General features: G+C 43.8%; 1 protein-coding gene across 1 annotated transcript in view; it reads right to left on the bottom strand.

The window, feature by feature from the left end:
• The window catches only part of LOC142592765 (uncharacterized), a 139,984-nt gene that overhangs the window by 45,189 nt on the left and 74,747 nt on the right, over positions 1 to 20,048 (bottom strand). Inside the window, exons 16-19 of the mRNA XM_075704428.1 lie at positions 11,887 to 11,916; positions 6,088 to 6,168; positions 3,915 to 3,941; positions 24 to 109 (exon numbers count right to left, since the gene is read on the bottom strand). The gene's annotated coding sequence lies outside the window, so the exon portion shown is untranslated. The remainder of the gene's footprint in view (positions 1 to 23; positions 110 to 3,914; positions 3,942 to 6,087; positions 6,169 to 11,886; positions 11,917 to 20,048) is intronic.

Below are 20,048 nucleotides of genomic sequence, written 5' to 3'. Positions count from 1 at the left end.
ACAGAACCACGCCATGCACATACCTGCAGTTTATGTGGTGAACGGTCTCTCTCGATGTGGAAGTTTCATGGAGCTCGACGTGGCACAGGACACGGCTGCATCAGACATGCTGGAGGAAACAAATGGTGAGAAACAATGCGTAGGAAATTTCATTACGATCCTTGTGATTGCCACCTAATTGTGGAGTTTGGAGGCCAATTTTGTCCCAGAGTAATAGCGTCTATGTGCTAGTGTTTCACCGATGGAGTGCACTTAACGAATTAAGCTTTAGGGAGCTGCGCTAAAAAAAAAAGTCTGAATTCTTCACTGACACCATGGTCTTTTCCGCGCGAGTGTACATAAGTTTGTAAAGAGTCACTGTTTATTCAGAGTGAACTTCGCATGGGAACATCGAAGACCTGAATTGGTATTCCTAAACGGTGCTAAAATACATGGTGACGCTATTCTGCACGACGTTGGCTCGGGAGCCGTAAGTAAGGCCTCTTCAGAAACACGAATTCGTCTACTGAGGTCAAATAGTAGTAGTATTATAAGACTTTTATTCAGCCAAAAATTACAGGCCGAGCATATCGACCGCCTGGGTGGCCAGTCGACGCTGTTCTTCTTCACCTTCAGCGCCTAGCCAGTCGAGACTGGTGGTGATGGAAGGCGAAGGGGGAGGATAGGAACTTGATTGCTGAGCAGCCGGACAGTAGAATAGGCAATGGGATAGGTCTGCGTAAGTAGAGGGGCAGTTGGGACAGGAGACGTCGGAGCGATAGCGATAGAGAAGGAGGCGGGAAGGGGTAACCAGTGCATTCATTTGGATGTGCTGCTGAAGGCGAGCCTTCGGCACTGTGAGTGATGGATGAGGGGGAGGGTAGAGGCGCTTGTCGAGACGGAGCTGGAGGTAAACTTCCTTGATAGTGTGGCGTAGGGAGAGTCAGCCAGAATCCTCCGAGGGCCCCGACCAGGGTATCAACGGTGCCCGGTTAAAAATGTCACGGGCGAGCTGATGGGCCAGCTCATTGCCGTCAGTCCCCGAATGTCCAGGGACCCAGCGGAGGAAAATGGTGGAAGGTTGCAGTGCGGAGACCGCTCGTTCGACCTCTTGTTGGAGTGAACGGGGTAGGGTGCGGTTCTGTATGTGGCGAATGGCGGCTTGGGAGTCGGTGTATATCGTGTACTCTGGGAACGAGGGCAGGGAGGGAAATGATTGTAGGGCATGTACGAAGTAATGTTAGCTTTTATTGCGCCCTATCAGGTACGTGGTACAAATACGCGTTTACTCGTGCTTTAAGAAAGGCCCTTAGAATTGCGTTTAAGGCGAAGATGTTAAACAGGACGCGTGCGCCGATTCTATAGCCAAGCGATCTTTCTAAAAGAGATGTACAAAATAATGTGCTTTTTATATTGTGTTTCGCGTTTTTTTTTAGTTGCGCCTCATGACAAAAGTCATGATGCGATTTTCGAAATCGTTAAGGTCACTACGCCACGTGGTGGCGAAAAAAAGGAAGCTAAACGAACGGTCACTAATTCCTGGGTAGGCACACAGATTGGCAATCGCCCTGCCATTAGTGTTCCAACGCCAGCTGTAATAATTCGCGCTTTAAGAATTAGATTCGGCGCCTGTTAAAATCAATGAAGCCTCTGCGGGAGGTGGGGAGGGGGGTACGAGGCGGTTTGTGCCCCTCGAGCGACTTAGCCGCTCATCCTTGAACGAACCATTGTTTTGAGGCAGCACAAATGTTACAAGTAAATACCTAACTACACCCGTTGTCAGAACTGAGTACCCTCTCGGTGCTGTTAGTTGAAACTGGCTGAAAGTCGGCCTATATATTGAGCTATAATTTCTTCTATAGGAGGTCAAGTGGGGCTCTTGCTTGGGCTAGTTGGTTCATACGTGAATGTGCAAAGAGCAAGGCGCAATAGACCAGGACAGAAGACGAACACAAACGACAGGACCGGTGCAGGTCCTGTTCTTTCTGTTCTTCTTCTGCCCTGATCTATTGCGCCTTGCTCTTTGCACATAAAAGCATGGTTCCTTTCATTTACCCTGGTGCATTGCCGTGAAGATCTATATGACGCTGAATGGGCAATGTCTAAAATTTCTCGGTGTCACTACGCATGCACTCCATTGTTACGAATATCGGAAGTTCACGGTAATTTTATCTGAATCTCATATATGAACAGAAAGCTTTAGGTCGGGGTTCCTATCGAAAGACACGGTAAAGCAGAAATCGCTTTTCTCGCTATCCTCTGCAGTATACTTGATCAGTTTTGCTGCTGTGAAAACGTAAAGATGAAATCTAGTGATTGCTGGTAGCGAATTTCTGATTATGGCCATCAATTATTTTATGATAGTTGCTGAAAATAAAAATTTTCAGAAAGCAAAACCTTCAACTTTGCAAATCTCTAACTGGGCAATGAAAAAATGTATCGCGATTTTCTAAATTGCATATTACAGTTAACCTGAATAGGGCTAGACTGATGTAATATATGTGGGGCAATTTGGCAAAACCTTAAACATAGAAACAAATTCGACTGAGATACCAATTTTTATATGAGATTCGACTCCTTTGGGTGTTCTTACCTATGCAATTCACACAGCGGAGATTGCCTGTTCTAGGTGCCGATGTGCACATTTGTAAACATCGTGCTTCATTTCTCCCACCGAAACACCTATTCTCGGCAATTTTTGCAACCACCTTTAGGCCATACATCAACGTTACGCTTCCTACAGTCACTTGAATTGACATTTATTTCTCTCAAGTGCAGCGGATTTCCTTACAGTCAGCCAAAAAGTCTCAGAAAATAATTTCTGTCTTTTACATGTATTGGAATAGTTGGAGCTAAAGATTCTCTAATATACGAGTAGAAAGAGAAATTTGGTGGTCGGCCACTCATGCCAAAGTACTTACCTGTGCGGACAGCCGTCTTCGTGACTATGATGAGTGCGAAAACAGCAAAAAAAAAAGAGAAACAAGACCAGAGTAATAAAAGGTATCAGTCATTTCTCGCATATCTTAATGTCTGAGTCGAACATCTTTAGCATTTTGTGCTTCTTGATGCTGTTCTGGCTGTATGGAGTTAGTTGTGTGGAGTTGGAGTGGCCCTTGTGATGCCGCGTTCGTGTCGCAGCTATAGGCCTTAGGTAAAGCTGGTGGTCAATGTTCGTTTTTGCGTAAGGGTCCCAAATAATGCACGCGTAATCCAATTTAGGTCAGGTTATGGTTGAACGCGCTAAATGTTTAGTTTAGATGTTTAGGTTTAGTTTAGACAAAGTTTACGTAACGCTGAGTCATAAATATTAGACATATGCGAGTTTGAGCATACGATATTTGCACGTTGACCACTTGTATTCGTCAAGCTGATTAAGTTCAAGACACGGAATGCTGTACTAAAAGTAACTGTTCATTGGTGGCAGTGGTTTCAGTGAACAAAGTATAGACATCCGCAAACAACCTGACTTGCATTTGGACTTAAAAGTGTTCGACTAAGTTAACAAGTCATAACTAAAATGTAAAAATGTTATAAGGGTGAGAGAAGGGTCATTATCCGATGAAACGGGTAACAAACTAGGCACCCAAAACTGTTGATCGATAACAACAAACTGCGCCGGTTAGATAAGTATGCTGTAACTCAATTAACTAGAAAAGGGGAAGGACATAAACCCTTCGGAATAAGCTTAGAGTTTGAAACAAGGCAGAAATCTACGCTAAAATCCAGGAATATAAATAAACATTTCCTGCTTTTCCTGGTATACTTGCAAAAGTGTGAACGACCGTTACGAACTGTGTAGCTGCTGGAGAGGGGAATGCATTCATTTCCCTTTTAAATACTGAGTGAAAAAGTTTGCGACAGTGCGTTGAGGCATTCTAAAATGAATACATGAAGAGAAATACGCATGTCGGACACTCGACTAAGGTACTTACCGCCCATGGCCACTCCCGCTGGAGCGTCTATGATCGGTGAAGAGACAGCGTTAAAAAAAAGGAAAAAAGAAAAGCCATCTCAGTGATCATTCTTGCATATCGTAATTTCGGAGTCGGACATATTTGGCATGTCGTGCTCATTTATGCCATTATAGCTGTCTGAGAGATCGATATTATCACATCGGGATGGTCTGATGCTGCAATCACTTATGACAACGGACTGTGCAAGATATCGGCATAGATAAATTACAGAACGGACTGCATTGTTTGCTCTCCGTGACCTCTGCTAACAAACTCCACGACACAAGGCATTCCTTTCGATCTTATTAAAACCTAATAAATTTACTTGAATTCAACCACTAGAAAACAAAAAGAAGTTTACCAGTGTCTGTAAATACACTAGTGAAGCGTTTTTTTTCACCTTGGGCGTATTTTTAACAGCATACGAGGTTTGCTGGAAAAACGTCGCACGAAAAAAACTATATGTCTAACAGGACGTCATCTACGAGTAAAACAGTTTAACCCATTCCACCAAACACTAACTACGACATAATTTCTAGTTTTAGGGTTGTTTTTATGCACTCGCTGCTAAATTATTCGTTGAGCTGAAGTGATTACACCAGGCCACCCCGCCAAGTGCGCTTCGCCGTCAAAGCCACCTGCGCCATAGATTGTGCGGCTCAGCAGGAATCTCCGAGTGGCCTTCCTTGTTCACAGAAGCTGAGGCTAATGGGAGCTTTGCGCAGCCTCCCTGCAGGATGCACAGTCGCTGCCACATACGGACTGCCTTGTTCCCTATGGCAGTGCATTTTGTAGTGGCCCACCCTACGTCACAGCAAAATGGATGGCACTGGCAGCCGCTCTTTGTGATACTGCCAGCCTATTCAGGGGAACATCCCACCAATGCATCTGCTATACGTAGTAATCTTGAACTAAGTAGTGAATGGAATGCTGTGTGTTCATTTAAAGGCATTACGCATGTGCACACAACACATCAGTGGTGACGCAACTGAACCAAATGCTCGTGGCTTTTCGGAATGATAGCAACCACGACTGAAAAGTAAAATGAAACAAAATACTTTACGAGCTGCAGTGTGACTTGCAATTGCCAGTACGTCTTTTCTTTGTCTGACCTATCCTTATTGCTTTCTCGGTCATCTGCAAAACTTCATTTCGGCACATTTCGGTGCAGTTATCACTAACTTGGGCTACTCGAAGAGTGCCAGTAATACATGCAACGCCTACCTTTCTTTGAATAAGATTCCACAAGAATTATTTGACAACGCTAGCTTGGTCCTTACTGTTCGTCCCGCTCAGACCAGTGCGTACGCAGAGTAGCTAAGCAGGAACGTGCTTATAGTGTTCGGGCCGAACCGTGGTCGTGCCAGCAGAGGAAGCATGAAAACTGCTCGGGCTCAACCACTGAGGAAATAGGGCGTACCGTCGACGGTGCGTCCACTTCGCTTCGTCACTTTTGCAGCCAAACAAACTACACCTGTCGGGAGATTTGCTAACCCTTCGCGTTCGGTCCGCGCATGCGCTGTCCATGGAGAACGCACGACAACGCCGACGCCAACGGCGGAGTTGTGAATGTGCCCGCAAGGCCATATAATTTCCATTGCAATAAAATCCACAAGCGTGCTCGCCCAAGCAGAATGGAATCAATATACGCGCATTGCGGGAAACACCGCGGTTGAATATGCGCCATATCTGCAGGCAACACCATGTAAACATGACGCGCACTGACCGGCAAGATTCAAAGGATCATAGCATTCGAGGTGAAATAAAATTAATAAGGGGCCTTTGCAACTTTCTTTCGGCAAGGTAGGAGAACGTTCGCGATTTGCGGACAAGGTTTCCCGAACATGCGAGCCAAATAATGCCCAGTAACAAGCAGGAGGGCGTAATCTCGTATGAACATCTTGAAGGAGCAGCGCAATATGACGAAGACAGAAGGCAGGAGCACACAGGACAGCACTGTCCTGTGTGCTCCTGCCTTCTGTCTTCGCCATATTGCGCGGCCCCTTCAAGATGTTCAACCAGTATTTACTCGTCCAAATGTCGATCCCATTCTACAGTAATCTCGTCTATGAGATCACTAACGTACGTAAAGGAAACGATTGCACACACAAAGGAAAGGTTATGCACTAATCGAAGTGAGCCATGTTCATACCTGCAGTTTATGTAGCGAAGGCTCCTGTGGAGAAGCCGTTAAGGTCGGCGTCATACAGAACTCCAACGGATCGTCCTTGCTCTTTTGCATAGTGGAATGAAAAGAGAAATAGAGGGTCAAATGACCAAAATACTGTATAGTATTTTTGACACATTAACCTACGTTAATTTAATGTATCCGCCATTTATTAAAAGCTTGACTGGCACACAGTATAATGAAAGTAAATATATTTCTCCATAAACATCACTGGAGGCTGCAGTGACGTCATTACATTCTAAAGGAGGACTGTAATGGTAGCCGTAATGTAAAAAATCTACTTTCCTATGGTTAGGATGTACGTCTGTTGGGAAATTGTGTACTTATTGCTGCTGAACACTAATTATGCAATACTAGCGGAACAAAACCGGCTGCAGTTTGGTCCCGCGTTTAGGGAAGCTTTGATTGTGGCGTGCAGAAGTGTACATGGTGTGGTCTGTGGTGGCGGTATGGGGCATGCGTCTATCTAGAAGCGAAGGTAATTGTACAATGCGGTAATATGCACTTAAAGTACAAGAATTAAGATCGAGGCCATTGCGAGAGTAGGTTATATGGCGACATATGTAGTAAAACGTGAATGAATGAAGCACGCTAGTTGATTACATGTCTGCGGCCTTGTTTAAAGGGGCATGCCAGTAAAGATGATAACGTATTATTGGTATTACTATTTTTAGCCTATTTCGCCCACAATACATTGTAAATACTGGTGTCTGCGGGAAGACGGCCTGTTGTTAAGCTGGTTAAATACCAATCCCATTAAATGCGAGATTTATTCTGGGCATTAACGTGGCAAAATCGCGATGTGATTATTGTTTATATGCTGTAGTGCAGGACTCCAGAATAATTTCGACCATTTTTAAAGAGCTCCCAATGTTCAGTGCACAGGCTTTCTTGCGTTCAGCCCCCATATAAATGCGACCGCCGTGAAAGGCATTTGATCCCGCGACTTCGTGCTTAGCAGTGCAACGCCATAGCCGTTAGGACTACATAGTCCACAGAAAAAAAAAAAAGATTGTTCACGCAATCAGCGGAGTACGATGCGTACGCACCTGCAGTTTGTGTGGCGAATACTCCCTCGTACTAGTGTTCGTGTAGTGCTCGCTTGGCTCAACGTTGACCAGCACACCTGTGTGTAAGAATAGAGATAACACACGAAAATATTGTACATTCGTTTTGTTGGCACACAAACGGAAGTGGGTTTGTTGCAGTTGCCATTTAGTGAGACCTGAATATTGAAAGACTAGATTGAGTATCATTTTCATTTTTTCATTTTATTACCCTAAAGACCGCTTGCGGGGTATTACATAAGGGGTGGGTGGTACAAAAAAATACAGGAGGTTGCCCACTATGTCATTTTATAGCCATAACACCCGTTACTTCTTCCACGAAGGCATATGAGGTGGCGATGGTAGCGATGTGGTGGGGAAGGCCGTTCCAGTCTTTAGCCGTACGATGAAAGAATGATGACGAGCAGGTGACAGTGCGCGCGCTAGGGCGAGCAACATTTACTGGGTGGCCTGTGCGCAGCGATATGCGCGAAGGTGGTAAAATGTAAGGTGCCTGTCGAAGCGAGCTGGTGTAGAATTTATGGAATAATGATAAGCTCGCGATACGGTGACGGTGCGCTAGTGTGTCCAAAGCAGACTCTACTTTTAATGGTGATACGCTGATATCATATGAGTATGTCGAGTGAATGTATCTTACGGCGTGGTTTTGTATAGATTGTAATGCGTTGCTGAGGTAAATCTGGTGAGGATGCCATATGGCTGATGCGTATTCGAGTTTTGGCCTAACCAGTGTTTTATATGCTAGTAGTTTTACCTGTTGAGGAGCATTGCGGAGCTTGCGTTTCAGAAATCCCAAGGTTTTGTTAGCAGATGATATGATGTTAGTTATATACGCGCACCAGTTTAAATGATGCATGATCGTAATATTACCTAATAGAGTTTACAGTGTCGATTGGGATGTCATTAATTGTGAGAGAAAGTCATGCCGATTACGGCTGCGGGAAATTGACATAGATTTACATTTATTATTGTTTAAGACCATTCACCAGTGATCACACCAGGCTGTAATGTTGTTCAGGCCATTTTGGAGATAAAGGCAGTCATTGCTATTAGTGATAGTTCGATAGACAACGCAATCATCAGCGAACATACGAATCTGAGAGGAAACATGCAATGGAAGATCGTTAATGTATATTAGGAATAGGAGGGGCCTAAGACTAATATGACTTGACTTTCGTGGCTTTTATTCGTACACGTCGCTACAGATAAGAGTCACTACATTACTTAGAGCAGCTGTGAAACGTGCATTACAAACAGAGTGTTTCACGGCAGTAGCGTCAGTAACATTCTTTTACAAGTTAGAAAACACACCTCTTAAGTGGCTTAAGACGCATAGTGTGGGACTGAACGGTGTGTCTCACATTTGCATGGTCAATCCTTCTTTTGAGAATGGCTGTCCTTGATATGTGCCGCGTTTCTCAGATTTTCATGCTTCGAAAGTTCATGTGGCTTGATTTAGTAAGCTACTTCTGTCTTTATTGTGATGAATTGCCGAAGTAATGCTATATCTTAGCCGCAGAAGAAAACGCAACGCCCAATGTAGTATACAATGAACTACTAAAAGATTACAAGAATTATCAGACAACATTTTATCCGAGACATCGTCGGCTGAAAGGCAACCATTGTGTGCGGTGAGCAAAGGCGGGTAACTGCGGTCATGTTTCGTTTTGCTCCCTCATTCTCACGACACTAGTACCCTTCTCACCCTGAAGTCGAAAAACATGGCAGCCCTTCCTGACACTCGTCCTTAGCTAGAAAAAAAAAATATCCGCCCTCATTCACCCTCACGCGGAAAAGGCTACGAGCCTCCTCTTACGTTCTGTTTTCTACAACTTCAAACAAACCTTTTGTCGACCCGCGAGCTTCGTTCACAACGCTGATTCTCTTGCGCCATTTCTATCTTTCCATTCCACGTCTTTCCATTTAGACGCTTGACCATTGCTCGGCAAAACATGCGGAAGTCACTCAGACTCACTCAAAAATGATATTTTTCGCTTGGTGCTCACTCGAAATCAGACCTACGCAAATTCTTCTCAGACACGCCCACTCGGACTCACTCAATCAGATTCAGAAAGGCCTTCTTGGCCCACAGATCTCCCGAACTGAGTCTATCTTTAATTGAGAATATCAATGGCAAAAATACCTTCAAGCCGGGTACTATATAGGGAACGCCGCGGGATTACAAACGCTAATAAAAACTGACAATCAGGTAAGTATCCGCATAGTATTTGAACGCGAAATAACTTTTGACTTGTCCAATTAATTGGCTAGGTCCATAATACGTGACGTCATACATTGTCGCGTGTCCTTCACAACTCCACCTAAATTCACCTGTCTCTAATATGCAGCAACCTTATCCGCTTTAATACACATTATTCCACTTTAATCAACCTTGATGCACTTTAATTCACCTTTAATAAAAACTAAATATGGAGTTTCAGGTGCTCAAACCACGATCTGTGTATATGAGGCTAGCACTAGTGGTGAGACACGGGAAATTCGGGCCCACTGGGGTTCTTTAACGTGCACTTAAATCTAACTCTTCGCATTTCGCCTCCATCGAAATGCGGCCGCCGTAGCCCTAATTCGTTCCCGCGACCTGGTGCTCGGCAGCCCGACACCATAGCCGCTAAGCAATCACCGCGGGTCACCCTTATTCAATTGATTTCACCTGAATTCCCTTTACTCGACCTTAAGTCGCCTGAATCGCCTGACGTGTGCAATGACGCACGCAATGTTGACACGTTTGCCCCCGTATTCAGTAATGCATCTTATCTTGAAGCCCCTGCTTAACTTGGTACCAACGACGCCTACTGTGAACCCGCCTGTGACGCTCATGGCGTTTCCTTTGCAGCGTTCACGACATGCGTCATTGAAATCAAGCCAAGCCTGGGCTTCGAATTACGATGGCTTTCTGAATACGGTGAATCGGGGAAGCGTGCTCGACCCGTAACCGTGCCGCCCGGGTTTGCTTTCAACCCAGGCACAAATATACCATATTATTTTTTTCAAAGCCATTAGTTTACTCTTTTTAATGGCACCTCCATCAGAAATTTGGCGTCAATCGTACGTTTTTCAGATATAGTTTTTCGCCTATGTCACTCCTCATAAATGGAACTCGTATTGTGAAATACCGAAGAAATGCGAAAAGCGAAAAGGGAGGCGCGATATGTAGCACTGTAATATACCACGGAACTCATACGGGGATTACGCGTACTCAAAGGAAAGTAAGAATGTATTTACAGAATATGTGCGGACGTATGTAACAGTCCAGCCGACTGGCAGCTCGTGCAGTGTTCCTTGACAGCCTCGTTTTTCTCGCTACTCGGTGGCTACGTTCATGCGGGGGCGCCACGTGACAAAATTAAATGGCTTGGTTCCTGTTTTCTTGGAGGTAAATAATCTGAAGGCCACGTTAAACTTGTACAAATACGAAATGGCACTTAACATGTAAAGGTGTTATCTAAGCTTAATTTTCTTCAGTGCATGCCAGTCGTCGTGGCCAAGAAAAGAATGCTGCATTTATCAGCACGAAGTCACATCTTCCGCTTATGCCACAGTGGTTGGATGCTGTCAGTGGGCAAATAATAAAATGCTTTAGGAATAATTACGACACTTCAGTTGCAATAAAATAAGCCTGCAAATATGCACTAAAATGCCGAAGCCAATAGTTTTCCAGCTACAAATATGTCCCCTGACAACACGAATTTGATGATTATTTTTTTTCTTACAACGGATTGCTATGGATGGCGAACTAGGTTCCACATGTATGTGCTGAGTTGTACATTCTTTTTAATAAATCCCTAGCGGTGTTATTTATGCCGAATGTTTCAGGCTGCTTGCGGTGATTTAAAACAAAGAATTTGTCGGAATTCATGAGTATATATTAGGCAGCTGCGTGTTAATCTATTCAACTTTCCTTATGTGCTCATTCTTGAGAATCAGTGCAACAGCGGGGCATTGTGTAGGTTGAGCTTAAACACATAGGCTGAATGTTTACTGAAAATAATGGCGCTCGACTATCGTTGCCATGCGCGAGCTAAAAATAAGAGAAACAAGTTTTGGTTGTACTTTAATCTATATAGAACTATATTGCCGACAAGCTTTTTGCTCGTTTTGGTGTTTCCTTCAGTTCATATGTAAAAAAAAAAAAAAACGCTATCAGTCACCGAAAATCCTCAAACGCAATCATTGCATATTTATTTACAGCATTGCAGTTTGTTTACATCGGTTAAAAGAACGCGCGAAGCGGTGGTGATCAAGAAAAAAATAATACCGGAGTGGCGTGAAAAAGTCAACGTCGGTCCTCCCGCTCTCGTTGCTGCTTTATGTAGCTACCGCTTGCAATAGGTTTAGGTACAGCTAACGTTAACAGCCATTTATGACTTGAGCCAAAAATGGGCTTCGATGCATATCTGAGCTACAGAGACTTCCTGCCCGTGCACTTCAAAACGTTTAACTTTAAACCCACTGCGCATACAATCTGTGTGAATGTTCTGTACTTCAACAATGTGAATCGTCTTTTACTCATTTATATACATATCGTCACTGCACCGTCATTTCACAACGTCCGCCCACCCTCACCTCACCACCTGAGGATGAGGGAAGATGAGAGTGTGGGAGGCCCTCGTCAGGGTACGCATGTCTGGTGGTGAGAACAGACATGACGGGACTAGCAAACCGCAGTATGACTTACGGTTCGCAGGTACTCCTTGCAAGGCAGCCTCTGAAAAAAAGAAAACAATATTGTGGTCATCTCGCTATACACGTCTGCTCGAGATGACATAGTGTACAAAAACAAAATAAAAATTGGGCGCAATATCTTGGGAATACAGCAAAAGTATATAAGGAGCATATATCTAGTCGGTGTGAAAGTTGCAACAAAACAGGGAGCCTGAAACTAGTTGAGGAAACGGAAACGATGGAATGATGTAAAGACCCTGACGTCATGCATATCCAACCCACATGTTGGCGCCTGTGTAAAGCAACGCTTTTGTCAAGCCTTTGACTGAAGTTTCCTATATAATATGAAATGAGGAATTAATCAATAATTATTGATAGGCTAAATATTTGTTATCAATGTAGATAACTATTTTTAAATAATTAAGGATATTGAGCCACAGAGTGAATATATTTACTGCCGTGCAAATACAGATTCACATGCAAATAATTTCTTATGAGACATCGATTATATATGGAAATGCAAAACAAATATCTGGCAGTAACCCTGTCCCCATGACTGTCGACGTTAATGTGATTAGCAGTGAAGCAGTGAAGCAGTCAAACGGCAATGCCACCGCCGAAAGCGTCATCCATGGACCGTGTACTGCCACCGCATTCAGCGAAAGCAGAGGGAAAGTAAACATGTCGGCAATAGTGATTAATAAGAGGCCATTGGAACATTGGTGTGAAAATAGTAGGGAAACGACAAGCAACGTAGGAGTACAAAAACGAATTCCCAATAGCGGCCTAGAAAGTATGGCAATGAGAATTCTTCGTGTCTTTTTTTTCATTTCTTTTTCTTTCTTTTTTTAACATAGGTTATTAGGCAATACAATGAAAAGAGCTTGATTCCATCCACTGGCCCATTCCAAACGGGATGATCATGGCGTCCATGTATGCTAATTCCAGGTCACGTGATCGGGCAAGTATAGACAATACCAGAACAGCAGCTTGGGCTGGTTGGTGCTCCACCCTGGTGTTAACAGCGCAAAACGTAGACGGGGACCCGAGACGAGCAGACGACACCACGCAGCGCTCATGGTGTCGTATTCTCGTCGCCTGTTCCCGTCTACGTTTTGCGCTGTCAACACCAGGGTGGACAACACTGTTCCACTGCGTTCAGTAAACCAAGTGGAACGCCTCTAAAATAAACGAAGTCACCTGTGCAACAAAGGATTTCTTATGGTCCTGCCGATTTCAAATCATTCATACATATTGCGAACGCCTGCACAACGAAGAAATTAAAGCGGCTAGGATGGCGGATTTGTTGTTTAACAATTCACTCGCCTCACCTCACCTGTGGGACACACACAGAAGTGTGGCATTTGAATTGTGAATTTTCCCTGGGCACACAGAAACACTTACACAAACGCAACATACACACAAACACACAAACACGCGCAAATACAGAGAGGCAGATCTGTCTGGGCTAGGTGGCCACTGGATGATATTGTACCTTTAGTACCAGTAGGATGGCAAAATTTATCCGAAATTATGATTGAAGGTAAAACGATTTAATGCGGAGAAAAAGATTTATAAAAAAATTAGTACAAGTTGGCTTTGTCTCCATGTCAAGCCTCTATTCTTGCTCTGCTGATAAGACTGGTGCTTTTCAAAGATACCTTTATGAATTTGAATAACTACACGCCTGAAAAATAATCTTCCTGTGAATCTCGCTCCCCGTGATCTACTTAGCCTTCCATGCTAAATATAATTTTCACAAATCATTGGCGCCTGAAGGAGCTCTTCTATTTAGCTGTGGATGCGAATGGTATGTTGTTTGCCGGCCAGAACTATTGCAACATACTTATGGGAATGCTCACGGGATCAGTCAGCTGATGGTCAGTGTTAATGCTGCGTGTTGCTCAGGTCTTGATGAAATGAAAAAAAGGCAGTGTGGTTTTTGTGCCAAAACCACCACATAGCTTTAGTAGTGGGGTGGAGTGGGGGGTGGGGCGGGGAATATTTTAACTTCCTGGGATTCCTTAACATACGCTCAGTGCAAGGAACACGGGTGTTATTGCAGTTCGTCCCAGTCGAAATGCAGCCTCTGCGGCCGGGAATTAACCTCGCGGCCTCGGACTGAACAACACACCATCAAATTCAGATGCAATTTCGTCCACATGCCGATAGGGCATGTGGATTAAATTTACACGAACTTTTTGAAAAATACCAGGGCTTATCCGAGTCTACTTCGGGCAGAAACATTCTCCTATTATTTTTGAAAGTATATTCTGCCGTCCCACTGGAAAGCAGGTACGCGCTTGCTTAGGATAAGTCAGGTAACGCTGAAAACTATTTTATTTAGCGGCCTATATTCCTTGCAAGTACCGCATGAAAAATTATTGAATATGTCATTCATTTCGAGCAGATCCTTTAGTCGAAGTGTTAATTTCTCAAGTGCCAACACTGCATGAGGAATAAATTTTCCACCCGACGCGGTGGTCCCGTTGCTCTGGCAATGGGCTGCGGAGTTCGAGATGGCGTGTTCGATTTGGGCCGCGGCAGCTATTATTCCACGGGGGCGAAATATAAAAAAGCCACCAGGGGCCCTATAACGTAAAACTATTCCAATACGTTTTTATCCCAATCTCCTAATCTCCTGACGTCAAATTTGCGTAACCACCGACGCAAGGATCGGGCGGTTACCCGCAGGGTTGTCAGAACAGACCAATCAAACGCTCTCCTCGTTCATAGGAGGTTTCTTTTGTTTGCTTGAAAAACGAACAACATTGCCTGCAGTGAGCGGCTTGTCTTATCTGATTGGCTAACAAGAGGTGAGGAGCACGCTCAAGATGAGAGGGATTCGATGGCGCCGAGCCATTGCACTGAAAATCGATAACCGGATCAAGAGGGTGGTGCCGGCGTCTCCGATTCGTCCGCTTTCCCTTACTTTGCTTGCGGTGGCTCGTCGAAAATCGCGGGGGCATGCAACGGAAGCTTAAGAATGACACTGAAACGGATCCTCATCAAAGAAGAGTTGGCAGAACGAGGTCGTAAACGTGCCGAAAGTGCTCGAAATCCTTACGCGGCCACGCAAAAAAATTTGTTATACGCAATTAAACCCATGCTCTCCGGCAGGCGCGAGTCGCCAGTGCCTGAGCTATCGGCGGCAGCTATCTCTTATTCCTTTCGGAACGCGGCAGCCTGCGGCTATTCCGAAGAAAATTCAGTATTTTTCGGCATATTAATGCATCTTTATAGCGTACACGTCACTTTGACGCGGTGAGTTCTTGCGGTTTTGGGACGTCGCGTGACAGGTAGGTGAAGTGGGCGCAGCCCGAAAACTTTGGCCAAATAGCCGAAGGCGAATGGCGAGAAGGGGTCGAATAAGAAGTAACTTTTTCTTTTGTGCGATCAAATCATGCATAATCAGTGTGTACACGTCATGCCAGATGGGGAGCTATCACGACATTCGTGACGTCGCGTGACAAACAGGACAAGTGGTGGTGGTCCAAAAAAGTTTTTCGCCAATCATGGAGGGCTGATTGCAGAATTGGAATCGAAAATTTGGAATTGTTTTACGTTATAGCGCCCCTGGGTACTCAAATTCAGTTCCGCAGTAAAGAACCGAAATTGGTCAAAATTAATCGGGAGTCTCCCAATGTGTGCGAGCCCCAGCAGCTGTGCTTCGCTAATGATATTTTGCGAGCTGTTGATGACGAGTCATTTGGTGCGGTCAACGTACTTTTTATTGCTTATAAACAGATACAACCTATCCTACTTTATGTCAAACGTTGTGAAAAGCAGGCATCCCGGCGAGCAATATAGAAAGAAAAAATGTACTTTGAAAGCGCTGTAGGAGGTAAACACTCATTTCCAGCAAAAAAAAAAAAAAAGAACGTTTAGTGACTCTAAACTTGAGAGTGAAAGTTTCCTGTTTTATATAAAATATGGCAGATTGAACTTTACACATCAGGAGTAAATATTTATTCAAAATTAAATAGGTCTTTGCACTTATATGCTGAAGGCTATGCGTGGGACGAAATTTTAAAACAAAAGGTGCTACACAAAATGCACGAGTGTGCGAGCATACATCCAAAGTATAGGTTTCTGTTGTCTTACTTCACGAAAATGACCGAGTGGAAAACTATACGTCAACAAAGTCAAGTGGACTGGTCCACTAAGCTAATCGAGTAGGGGGCGATAAATAGCGCAATGAGCTTAATATGCGATGTTCCTACCTGCAGTTTATTTGGCGAATATTTCTGTGTAGAGAGAGAGACAAACAACTTTACTGGTTCCTTATGAAATGAAACGCGTCAAGCGTCTGATCGCGTAGCTCCCACTTCACGGGATGCATATGCTTCCAGGGCCACCTTGTCCCTGTGGATCAGTGGGAGCTGCTCTTGGAGGGCGAGGCTGGATAGCATGATCTTTATCGCTCTTCAAGGGGAGTACGGTAGTGCGATTAAAAGACGGGACAAAAGAAGACACATAGGGACACACACGCACTAACTTCCAACAATGTTTATTATCGAAAACCAGGTCGTACTTATACACTTAGCCAACATGAGTCGCAGACACGTGAACAGATTAACAATCAGAGCGATACATTTTGAGATATGTTAAGTCATGCGCAAAAATTTCAGTTGTTTTTCAGAGAGAGCCAATGATGATTTGCTGATACATAAATCCCCTAGGGCATCAATCTACTCGGCTTCTATTATAAGACTAGTGAGTTCGCACTTATTTCTACCCGTAATGATTGTTGATTCGAAGAGAGGGGAGCACTTATGTTGCTTGCAATGAAGAGAGAGAAACCCATCTGTTACAGACACAACAGGCCAAACACAAAAGGCCACACACACAACAGGCCATGCGGCTACATGAAGCAGGTTATCCCAATCATGTAGTGGCATCAGTTGTAGAGGGATTACTTAGCCAAGTGCAGCAATCAGTAACTGCAGAACGAGCGGAAGGAAATAGTAACCGAGAGAAAAAAAGACAAACAGCGATACCTCATATCCACCGGTTGTCGCACAACCTAAAGAAAATCGCCCGCCGAGGTAACACTGATGTGGTTTTTTCAGCACCCAATAAACTAATCAGCCTGTGCAGGAAAATAAGACCAGAAAAGAAAGAAAGTGCCCCTAGCTGCCAAGTTAAGGACAGGAAGAAGTTTAGGGAATGTAAGACTTCAATTATGTATCGTATACCCTTATCCTGTGGGAAGTTTTACGTCGGACAGTCGGGCAGATGCATTAATGATAGACTGCGCGAACACTAAAATAAAGTCGACAAACTTGTATCAGATAGGTTTCTCTCCCTTCATTGTAAGTAAGCAACATAAGTGCTCCCCTCTCTTCGAATCAACAATCATTACCGGTAGAAATAAGTGCGAACTCACTAGACTTATAATAGAAGCCGACCAGATTGATGACCTAGGGATTCATGTATCAGAAAACCATCATTGGCTCTCTTTGAAAAAGAACAAATTTTTGCGCATGACTTAACATATCTCAAAATGTATCGCTCTTAATGTTAATCTGTTCACGTGGTTGTGACTCATGTTGGCTGAGTGTGTAAGTACGACCTGGTTTTCGATAATAAACATTGTTGGTAGTTAGCGCTATGTGTGTCCCTATGTGTCTTCTTTTGTCCCGTCTTTTAATCGCGCTACCGTACTCCCCTTGAAGATGCATTACCAACAAGCCCATATTGCAACCCTCGTGAACCTCATCGCTCGTAAAGGGTGTGTATAGTAGGGGCGTTTGTTATGGGTATAGGTGGGGGGTGGTCTTGTGAAAAATTGCACTCTCCTATGACGTGCCGAAGGTTGCCTAGTGCATTGCAGTCAGGACATGTATTTTTCTGGGTATGTTTTGTTCTGGAGGCACGGGTGGGGAAAGGATCGTGCTTGTGTAGAAGCTTCTCCGGTGCTTCTGCAAAGTAGGCACCGTGTAACATAGCGAATGCGTGCCGTAACTTCCTCTAGGTGTAGCAATGGCTGTTTATGTCTTGTATGTTTAACAATGTTTTCTTGGAGGCCAACTAGAGAAACGGTAATGCCACCATATTTTACGTTTGGTCTATATGGCAGTGCAAGACTGTAGTCCTGGCTGTAGACTGTAGCCCTTTGGCTGACGAAAGGCTGAAGATATGTGACAGTCGCTATCTAGAGAAGAGGCCGTTTTCGGAGCGGGTTTAATTTCGTCAGGTTTTGACACTGATTTCGGACTACACAAGCCTGCGATATTGAAGATGCGAATATCCTAATAAAATATATGATAAGCTTGTAAGCTTTATTTTAGAAGGTAAAGAGTGATGATAGGGAAAATAATGCCTATAGTAGAATAAATTTTAGACTGGTGGTGCTTTACATGTTCTTTCCAGCTTAGTTGACTTGAGAAAATTAAACATAGTGTTTTTACCGGGTTCACTAACTCTGTAGTTTCATTTTGAAATACGCCTTTATTTGCCAAAGACATTTTTTTCCCTTTTTGGTCTGTACAGTACCGCTTTACTTTTTTTGGAGTTTACTTCGTAGCAGTTTAGTTCTGCTCATGTTTCTGGTTTTACAAGTGTTTGGTCGATTCTTATTTCTAGGTTTAGTTCACGTCTGTCAGCATCGAGCAGCTTATGGTCAGGATGTGCTATTACATGTGGTTAAATTATGGCTTGTGCAGTATCCTTAACATACATATTGAACAATAGTTATCCTAGGATGCATCCTTGGGGTAAACCGGCTTTTATTATTTGCATAGAAATGTCCCGAATCCTGTGTCAACATTGTGCGTGATCCGTGACAGTCAGGAATTTATTGAATAATGAGTGACGCAGCAGAAGCCATAGTTTTGTAATTTATAAAGAAGAATGGAGTGATTAAGAAGATTAAATGCTTTTTAAATATCAATGCTGACACCTATGGCAGTTTATTTCTGGATGAAGGCTTGAATCATGAATTGTATTTGTTTATAAGTACTCTCTCATTCAGTAGGTGTTTTTTAAAACCTGATTGAAGGTTGCGAAGAAGCTAATTTTTGTTCAAAAGTGATAGGATTTGTCAACGCAGTACGGCGTAACTACCTGAATAGATTTCTTCTGTGATTTTTGTAAGTGCTAAGACAAGTATTCGTCACAAACATAAATATCGTGAGATGGTCCCAAATGCTAGTGCAACAAAAGCGGCTGTTAATAAATGCTCGTTAATATTAGTTGGGAACACATCAAGCAATGACGATCCTTCTTTTGATGAAGAAGCAACGTAAAGAAACATATAAGAAGCACCAATGAAGCCCATTTTGAGGAACAAGCAACATCGCTAGTTTTTATTGGCTGTAGAATGAATGCCGAGTGCCTCGGAGTTGTCTTGCGATTGCTTCAGGTCTCTATAGTCAAGCGCATTATTTCTTTGGTTGCATTTGACTTCGAGTAATAGGGCGGCTTCAGCCTGTTTTTTTTTCTCATGTCTACTGACTTTGTTTTTAGTCTCATTCCATATCTACCTGCGGTCACTGATGTAGAGCTTATTTTACACCAGAGAGACTCTCTCTTGCGTTTCTAGGTTTTCTTCCGCGCTATGCCAAAGTTTTTTTTGTATGCCTTAGCCTTTGACTGAAGTCCCCACCCATGAAAAAAATCTGTGTCCATAAGTTTGCAGCCATTCTTTAGTATAGCTGCTTTCTACCTTTTGATGCGCAAAAATAAGGCACCTACATATACACACACTGAGCCCTATGTGTTGTGCACGTGCCAGTCTACTCATTTTCCGGTTTGTGTTGTGTAGAATATCGTGCCACCAATTGGCGCGGTATGATCATTGCATCATTCCGTGGGTTTTACTAAGAGCCGTGTTGCCCATTCTCGTCACGTCTTCGTATGGACCGGATAGTCACCCCCACAACTGTTGGCCGTAGATGTCGGGGCGTTTCCTTAAGTAGAATTGTCAAGCAATTTAGGGAGAGTTACACGGGGCCTTTCTGCACATTTTCAACCAACAATCATGTCAAGTTAAGCATGTGTCGTCCACTCTTTCTACAATATGCAGGCCCACTTCATAAACCGGAGGTAGACGTCTTCAATGGAAATGAACCCCTGAGACGCCCGCGATTCAGAGCGCAGCAGCTGCTAATTCCACACGGTTCCTTTGACCTCAAGTTCTATGATATTCCAGTTTTTCCACAGGTAGGATGT

Source organism: Dermacentor variabilis, chromosome 9, assembly GCF_050947875.1.
Source record: "Dermacentor variabilis isolate Ectoservices chromosome 9, ASM5094787v1, whole genome shotgun sequence".
In the NCBI taxonomy this organism is placed as follows: domain Eukaryota; kingdom Metazoa; phylum Arthropoda; class Arachnida; order Ixodida; family Ixodidae; genus Dermacentor; species Dermacentor variabilis.
This window is presented reverse-complemented; position numbering and strand designations above follow the sequence as displayed.